This window comes from Ictalurus punctatus, unplaced genomic scaffold, assembly GCF_001660625.3.
Source record: "Ictalurus punctatus breed USDA103 unplaced genomic scaffold, Coco_2.0 Super-Scaffold_100046, whole genome shotgun sequence".
In the NCBI taxonomy this organism is placed as follows: domain Eukaryota; kingdom Metazoa; phylum Chordata; class Actinopteri; order Siluriformes; family Ictaluridae; genus Ictalurus; species Ictalurus punctatus.
In genome coordinates this window covers 1,157,299-1,166,349 of record NW_026521087.1, presented here as the reverse complement: position 1 = coordinate 1,166,349, position 9,051 = coordinate 1,157,299, and the positions used below count along the sequence as shown (strand labels likewise).

The 9,051-nt window shown below is 38.6% G+C and overlaps 1 long non-coding RNA gene across 3 annotated transcripts in view; it reads left to right on the top strand.

Annotated features, from left to right (window-relative positions):
• The first annotated feature begins 8,448 nt into the window (after positions 1–8,448).
• LOC128630056 (uncharacterized) overlaps positions 8,449–9,051 on the top strand; it is a 7,738-nt gene continuing 7,135 nt past the window's right edge. For all 3 annotated transcript variants that reach the window (XR_008394289.1, XR_008394287.1, XR_008394288.1), the window contains exons 1-2: positions 8,449–8,540; positions 8,631–8,765. This is a non-coding gene — a long non-coding RNA (uncharacterized LOC128630056). The remainder of the gene's footprint in view (positions 8,541–8,630; positions 8,766–9,051) is intronic.

Sequence of the window (9,051 nt, the reverse complement as noted above, 5' to 3'; positions counted from 1 at the left end):
CCTGCCCACTTCCCAATGCTACTGTGCACCATACAGGACCAGTCTTTTTCTGAACTGTTCCTGGAATAAAATTAGGTCCAGAGCTGAAGTTCCTGGTATACACTGGGTCACCCACCACGAGATATCTTTCCTTTGCATGTTGGTCATGGTACCATGGTACCATTTTTGTCTCAATGAGACCCTGTGTAGACCAGTTTCCTTCCACACAGCAGTTTAGCGGCTGATTTGCCAGTGGTCGACGGTGGCGTCATTCGGTAACTGAACAGCACTCTGGCTAGCTTTTTCAACAGACTCTCCAGCACTCTTTTCATCAGGGTTTTGAATGTTTGAACGACCCTTTCAGCCAGACGCCTGGAAGATGCATGGTAGGGTGCTGTGGTTGTGTTTAATTCCGTTTCTTTCCATAAACTCTTGGAATTCAGCACTGGTAAAAAACAAAACAAAGAAACTGCTATGGTCTGACATCACTACTTCTGGTATCCTGTGTTGGCTAAAGGTTTGTCTTAAGCACTGAATGGTAACTGTGGATGTAGACTTGATTAACAGATAAGCCTCTATCCATTTTGAGAATGCCTCTACCACGATCAAGAACATTCTACCCATCCACGGTGCACAGTAATCAATGTGAATCCTTTTCCATGGCTGCTCTGGTAACTCTCATGCATGCAGTGGCACGTTTGCCAGAGCGTTTCTGTTTTCCTGACAGACTGCACACGATTTGACCAATGCTTCCACCTCTGCATCCAAGTGTGGCAACCACATATAGCTACGCACCAGGCCTTTCATCCTGGTAATTCCCGGATGGGTTTCGTGTAGATGTCTTAGAAGAGCCGCACGCCGCGGATGTGGAATCTCTACGCGAGTCCCCCATAAAACAAAGCTTCCCTGTATGCAGAGTTGATCCTATTTCCTTACATATTAGGGATGTCACGATACCAAAAATCTAGTCGTTGGTACCGATACCACCAAAAGTACACGATGCTCAGTACAGTGGTGTGGTTTTTATTTAAAAAAAAAGAGAGAGAATTAAAAAAAATTATAAAATTAAAAACTCCTGGAGGACATCCTCCTCTGGCTGATACTGGCAGAGAGAGAGAGAGGGATATTTTAGTTCAAACACTGTCTGACCATGACTAATAAGTGCTAAGGTGCACTCCTAAACGCACACACACCCCTTATACTCTGAATGCAAGTATTAGTTTAAATTCACTGATACGGTGTCAGGATAAAAAGATTTATTAAAAGCATGAACATGTGAATAATTATGAGTGACATGAGGCTACATTTAGCTGACAGGACACGGGCTGAATGGAGATGCATGGTGGTCCATTAGGAGGTAGTTTATAACATTGCAATGCGTTAGCGTTTAACAAATAACTGGATATCGCAAACATTACATGGAGCATAATGTTAGCTGATTTCACGGCTACAATGCCAGCTGTCTCAAGCATAATATAGGACCTGTCTTTCGACTGTAATCCTGTGGCATTAATTTTGTGACTTAAAAATACCTCTACTTCTCCCATGAACTCGCACTTGCTCCTTCTTTGTCTCAGTCCACTCTTTACTATCCTACTCAGTACCTCATCCAAGTTCTGCAGATGTTCATTAGCCCCTGGGACTAAAATGTCATCCAGATAAACTGTGACGCGTCTGATGTCTTGCAGAATCCCTTCTATTGTGCGCTGGAAGATCGCTGGACTTGAAGCAACTCCGAATGGTGGCCTGTTGTAAGTACATAATCCCTTGTGCATGTTGATTGTAACGTACTTATTGGAATTTTTGTGCAGCATTATCTTCTGATGCGCATGGGTCATGTCCAGTTTGGAGAATTTTTCCTCCTGCTGACTGAGCAAATAAATCTTCTACCTTGGGAATTGGATACTGCTCCACACTAGAGCTGGATTTACTGCGAATTTATAATCCCTACAAATTGAGGTAGAACCATCAGTTTTCTGACTGGAACAATGGGAGCTGCCCACTCTGCAAACTGCATTGGTTCAATGATCTTGTCTTCCACCAGCCTCTGGAGTTCTCTCTCCAGCAGTGGACCCAACTCTTCTCTGAACACCTCGGATTGTCTCTCCAATACGTTAGCCAACTTATGTCCTGGTACATTTGCTACTGTATTTACCAACTGAGGCAACAAATGATTTCCGTAGACCCCCCCCCCCCCCCCCTTGTCTTTGAATGTTGAATCTTTGATGTTTGAATGTTGAATCTTTGATGTTTGAATGTTGATCTTTACTGATGATCACTCCACAGCCTGCGTTAACTTCAAATACCACCTCCATGCTATTCACTTCAATGGTTTGTGTGATAGGAGCAGCCCTAGGTAAGGCAAACTAAACAGAACCCTTACCTTCACTACAGTGAGAGAGAGGCCTTTAGTTGCATAGATGTTACCCTGGCTCCTTTATGACCTTACAGACTACTACTTGTCTTGCTCTTGGAGTGATCTTTGTTGGTTGATATCTTCTGGGGAGGGTAATGATGGTCTTGAATTTCCTCCATTTGTGCACAATCAGTCTGTGACCAAATATTATCATTTTGTCTCGTTTGTTTAACTGGGATCTCTTGGTCTACTTTTAGGACTTGTGTAAAAATCTGATGTTTTGGGTCATCTTTATTCATATATATATATATATATATATATATATATATATATATATATATATATATAATATATATATATATATAATTCTGAAGGGTTCATAAAGCTTCAAGCACCACTGAATATATCTTGGCCTCACTTATTGTTCTGAATGAGTAAGAGAATTTGGCTTATGCGTTACCTATCCCTGTGAAACAGGAAGTCATGGTTGAACAATGTCCTGTTCCTAGTTACCCAAGTGTACAAAAAAGTAAAATATCAAGAGGAATATACTTCAAATACATTTCTCATGGATTCCTGGGGTGCCAATAATTGTTGTACACTCATTTAACAAATATTTTTTTTATAAACTTGTGGTGTTTGCAATTGTTTATCCATGAGAGCAGAGTATTTTTCTGAATTTTTTTTTAACAAAAGGTTTTCTTCTTTGCTCATATTTACCAAGGGTGCCAATATTAGTGGTGGACACTGTACATGTCACTCTCAAGTGGAAACCTCATGACACACTGTTACCTTTCAGGATATAAAAACCTGTCAGCACTGTTACAGTTGGTATTGTGGCTGTATATAAGGTCAAACACATCATCATATTAACATTTTACCAAAATGAAGCTCGTTAACCGCATGTTTATTCCTTACATAATACATATTAAACGCAAAGCATGTAGGGGTTCTACATGCATATAGTATATGCACAATCAATAACCTATTCGAGTAATACATTGTCGTATATAAACTTGATTTTGTGTTTGTGTCTGCAGTGTCCAAAGCCCAGGCTGACACCCCACCCCTTCAACCTCTGCAGCAATGCTGGCAGCACTATTTCCCAAAGACAACCTCTGGATATGACGCTGAGCACGTGCACTCAACGTCTTCTTTGGTCGACCATGGCGAGGCCTGTTCTGAGTGGAACCTGTCCTGTTAAACCGCTGTATGGTCTTGGCCACCGTGCTGCAGCTCAGTGTCAGGTTCTTGGCAATCTTCTTATATCCTAGGCCATCTTTATGTAGAGCAACAACTCTTTTTTTCAGATCCTCAGAGAGTTCTTTGCCTTGAGGTGCCATGTCGAACTTCCAGTGATCAGTATGAGGGAGTGTGAGAGCGATGACACCAAATTTAACACACCTGCTCCCCATTCACACCTGAGACCTTGTAACACTAACAAGTCACATGACACCGGGGAGGGAAAATGGCTAATTGGGCCCGATTTGGACATTTTCACTTAGGGGTGTACTCACTTTTGTTGCCAGCGGTTTAGACATTAATGTCTGTGTGTTGAGTTATTTTGAGGGGACAGCAAATTTACACTGTTACACAAGCTGTACACTCACTACTTTACATTGTAGCAAAGTGTCATTTCTTCAGTGTTGTCACATGAAAAGATATAATCAAATATTTACAAAAATGTGAGGGGTGTACTCACTTTTTTGTGAAATACTGTACATCTTTTTATTTACTTTAATATTTATTCATAGTGTGTGTGTAAAATATATATATATATATATATATATATATATATATATATATATATATATATATATATATATATATATATATATATATATATATTAGTGTATATATGTTTATTTCATTAGAAAAAGTGCAGTACATTTTCATGGTACGGTCAGTACTGTTTATTTTTGTAATAAAGTGAACTTGATTTTTCCACTGAGTGTTATATTTTCATTCAGTTGTAATCGGTTATTAGTAGGTGCTACCTGACTTGGTTATCAGCATCTGTTAGATGCTGTTGGTCAGCCTTTAAAATAGATTAATGTGTATGACATGATCTTCTTTAATTAATAAAGAAATGCGCTTGTTGACAACTTGCTGTGGTATAAGGGGAATAAAACACTTCAGAATGTGCAGTTCTACCTTGGGGTGGTAACGGTCACTCCACTTCATTGGATCGTTGACTGTTTTCCTATAACCGCATGTTTATTCCTTACATAAATTAAACACAAAGCATGTAGGGGTTCTACATGCATGTAGTATTTGTACAATCAATAACCTATTAGAGTAATACATTGTGGTGTATATAAACTGAACTTTGTGTTTGATGTGTCTACAGTGTCCAAAGCCCGTTGTGGTGGCAGTGCATGGCGTGTGTGTGGGAGCAGGTCTGTTGGGAGTGTTAAGTACCATCTCATACACTCAGCAAACAATATGGATGGAACTTTCCAGAGTTGTGGTGTCACTTTCCTGCAAAGCTTTAACCATCAGAGAGTTATCTTTTACTGGGGCTTTTAGCTGCAGGAGACTGAATTACTAACAGTTTTTTTTGTGGATCTGATTTCTTCTTTCGCAGGAGTGGATCTAATCACAGCCTGTGATATTCGTCTGTGCACACAGGATGCCTGGTTTCAGGTGAAGGTATGAGGAACATTAACTTGCCATACATTGCTTGCTTACATGTTTACACCAAGATCTGTAAACAAGTTATTTTTCTCCATATGATCATATATAGAGATGGTAAGTGATGAGAAGATAAGAATGGGCTGATTGTTCTGACTTGTACAAGCCCCTGTGAAAGAGTTGACCACAAGGGGGCACACTCTGAACAATTATTTACATTTGCAGTTTGTTGAAGATTAAATAAACCACAGTGAGCATCAGATGTCGGGAAGTGCACTGCGGTACCGAACCCGAGACTACCTGTAGAAGGTGGTCAGAGTTTGGTTACACTGGAACTGTGAATGTGAATTGTCCCATGAATGTGAACGTAACTTGTATCCGGGTCTGCACTTGTTCAGGAAGTAGAGTAACCTGTGCTGAAGGCCTGTTGTGGTGATGACGTGTCATGACACGTTTTAGCCCAAATCTGCAGTAACTTTGAAAAAGTGGAAGCTCCTCTGAATATTGTGGAGTTTCTTGATTTTGTGTTAATTTCTGTGATCATAAAATGGTGAAATTCTGGACTGACACATGGAAGATATGGAATGATAACAGAAGAATGTGACTTTGGGTTGTACTGTGTATTTTTTCATGTAGCTTTATTATTTAGTATAAATGAAGGCAAGTGTGTGTTCTGTTCTTCATCTCTGCAGTCTTGTGTTCCCTGATAGTCAATGATTGCTGGAGCTCTGGAAATAGCAGGTGAGATTGCAGGCCGGAGTCGCGTCGCTGTCCAAGGAACCAAAATCAACCTCCTCTACTCCTGAGACCACAGTGTGACTGAGAGCCTAGACTACATGGTAAGAACCTGCTTAAGACATGAATAGCATTTTTAGCCTCAAGGTAGACCCATGCACACACAGTATGGCCCCAAACACAAAGTAGAGCGGTCGAAATCTGAGATTTCTCCTCTGTGTCTCCAGGCTAATTGGAACATGAACATGTTGCAGACACAGGATCTTATGAAGTCAGCGCAGGCAGCCCTGGAAAAGAAGAGTCCGAAAGACGTGCCCTTCTCCAAGCTTTAAAGGAGAAGATCCAGGGCTGTTGAAGCTGCGGTGGAACTGAGACTTCATCATCCACAGATCTTTAGTTCTTCTTGCTAAGTCTCAGTTTCTTTTTAGTCTTTATTTTTAGACTGGTCAAAAGACCGAACAGTGGACGTGAAATGATAGATGAACTTGCTTGATTATTTGCAGGTGCTTTGTACAGTAAGACAGGGTAACTAATACTCAAAAGCTTGTTTTGTGTGTTAACATGTACAGTAGATGTACATATTTTTTCTGGTGCTGTGTGACTGCAGAATGCAGTGCAGTTAACACAGTAAATTTCCTTGGATGCTCACTTTTAACTCGAGGAGGTCACAGTTTGCCCAGACATCTTTTTTTAAATCCGTCAATCCGTCACCCACACGTCATTCTGGGGGACCAAGAGGAGGAAGCTGGACAGATAAATTTATTTATTTATCATTGCTGTGTTTCCTCAATCGAGTGCAGAAAGAAGAAAAACAACAGAACTGATTTAAAATAAAAATATAGAAAACAATCTAATGTAAGGTTCTGATCCGGTTTGCTTTCAGCAGGAAGGCTGTCCTCTTTCCTGTTGCTCTTTCCCTTCTATTAGTCCATTTGTCCAGTCTGAATCGGTTTGATTTGTTTCGAGACGATTCGGAGTCAAATAATTTTCTAGTGAGAGTCGCACACTTCCAAACGAACTAGACTGAGATGAGTATTTGATTCTCACTAGAAAGTGATTCGACTCTGAATCAACTCGAAATTAATCAGTCAAACTGATTCAGACTCTATAAAAGGACTATGAGATGTGATTAAGATATATATTCCAATGTTTTGCTTTACAATTCTACTGTGTGTGTGTGTGTGTGTGTGTGTGCGCGCACGTGTGTTTTTCAGGAGAACGAGAAACTCTGACACAACAGTACATCCTGACCATTGGTACTGTGTACACATCAACATACACACACGTCTCCATGCTGGACATCTCAGGAGCTTTCACACACAGTGCTAGGAATATCCCGGGACAGAGAAACGCACCTCCTAAGTGAGCAAGTTTAGCATTAACCGGTGAAATTTGCTGTAGCGTGAACACTTCGCCTCTGTGAGCTTCACTCTCCGTCAGGTTCACTGTAATTAGACATAAAATGTACATAATGTTTATTTTTCATACATTTAGGATTTAATGTTTTTTTTTTTTTGTTTGTTTTTTTTACTCTTTGAGGAACATAAATGATATTTCGAGGCAGCTTCTTCTTCACTACCTGCTCCGTTTGACTCAAAAATGTGACGACCGGTTTCAAAAAGTCACAATGTCTTCAGTTCATGAGATTTTACTGTTGAATTTAAACAGGAAATGTGAAATTTTTTTTTTCCTTTGTTTCCTCTACTGTCTTTTTGCTGTGATCTTGAACACAGTTGTAATTTTTTTTAAAAATAATAAATAAATGATCATTCTATTTCTCTCACTTTCCTTGTCCTAATTGTCCTGTATCTGTTAAATCCGTTTCATCTCTGGTCTTTCTGTCTGTATGAACACTTGTAGAAATGACATGTAGTCCATTTTTTTAAATGATTCGTGATTTTGAATTTAAATAAAGATATTCTTTAATTCTGTATTTGGTCATTTAATTATCATTAGAAATCAGAAGATCAGATTAAAGCCACGGCTTCTTTACCTGCCGAAGCTGTAAAACTTTCAATAAACCAGTCAATAGATCAGCTGAATAAATGTAGATTTTTATTTACTGATTAGATGTATTGATGGTGTTGATAGATTATTTGAAGATTTTTATTGATATTGAACAATCATTCAGTTAAATATTAAAAAAAAAAAAAACTTGATAAATAGTTGATTAAATAAATGTGGTGTAATGTACTGAGTCAAATATGAAAACTACAAATAAATAAAATCTATTTATATCTGTGTATAATTAAAAACCTCACTTAATAGAAGAAATTCATATCCTAAATGTTACAAGTGATTAATCTGATCATTTTATTCACCTGTTTAATTATTACTTTCTAAATAATAAACAAATGAATGTTCTGGATTCATGAGGAATGTTTACATTTTGTGTCCAAACTCAAAAGTTTAAACAAAGTGTATATTTATGATAATAAAGCACAAAGAACGTGAAACCTCAACACGTCTACAATCATCGATGAATTAAATATTAATTAAAAAAATTAAAGTAAACAAGAGTAAGATGAAGTATATTTTTAATTAAAATGTAATTAGAAAGGAGCACTTTTAAAGTGGATTTGATTTAAAATAATGATAAAGCTGTTTTTTTTTATGTATTTGTATATCTTATCCTCTATCGTGTTTAAGAAGAAGAGAATAATGGAGGTTTTTATGAAATAATATTTGGGTTTATTTTATTTTATTTTCTCCTCAAAGATTCAAATTTACGTCAACGTCCGTTACGTTGGTGACGTCACCGCGAGCGCGAGAAGTCGAACTGAGGAGCAGAAACCGTTGTTAGTGTTAGTTCTGGCCCGTTTGGACCCAAACTAAAGTGAGTTTATTCGGTTCTGTGTAACCGAACCCGTTCTGTTCTGTATCGTGTGTATGTGTGTAGTTAACGGTGTTAACACCTGTGTTTCAGGTGTATCAGTATGAAGCAGGCGGTGACGGCGCAGTGATTCACTCTCGGTGCTCGGTTCACTAATGACCGAATCACCGGGGAACCGACCAAAGATAACTCACACCCGCACGGAGAAGAAGAACAAGAGGAGGAGAAGTGAGAAATAACATTTTATAACTTTTTTTATTCACTCCTTTGGTTCAATATTAATGTTAGTATTATACAGATATGCTAACGGTGCTAGCTTTTGAGGAGGCAGTCCAGTCCACGCATGCGCAGTGTAATTAATGAGCAAGCTAATCGAAATGAGATTAGCAAATAGGTCGATGTTATTTTTGATTCTATTTAAAACGATGAATTCACTCTGTCAATAACTGCCCAGTCTGAGAATACTGCATGATTTACTTTTATAAGTGGACGTGGCAGAACGACATTTAGCTTC